This window comes from Penaeus monodon, chromosome 15 (genome assembly GCF_015228065.2).
Source record: "Penaeus monodon isolate SGIC_2016 chromosome 15, NSTDA_Pmon_1, whole genome shotgun sequence".
NCBI classification, from domain to species: Eukaryota; Metazoa; Arthropoda; class Malacostraca; order Decapoda; family Penaeidae; genus Penaeus; species Penaeus monodon.
Window position 1 is genome coordinate 3,397,912 of NC_051400.1, and position 297 is coordinate 3,398,208.

A 297-nucleotide genomic window follows, 5' to 3' on the forward strand; every position below is an offset into this window, starting at 1 on the left:
CGATCTTCCTAATTCACAAGTTTTCACACACGTCCGTTAACGATCCCCGCCTCGCCCATTAAAGAGGTTATTTAATGCCGCCTTCAAGAAAAGAGAGGGGGGGGGGGCTCGACGCACAACCTCCCACGAGACGCGTTTGTGGTGTAATATAAACACCTGCGCACAGAACCACCACAAAAATGCAATAAATACCTGAAGATCAGCACGTTAGATCATATGGCACGGGAGGAAACTGAACACTGATGCAGCTACCATATTCCAAGTCCTTGCAGATGAACTTAAAAATTTCCTGTCATT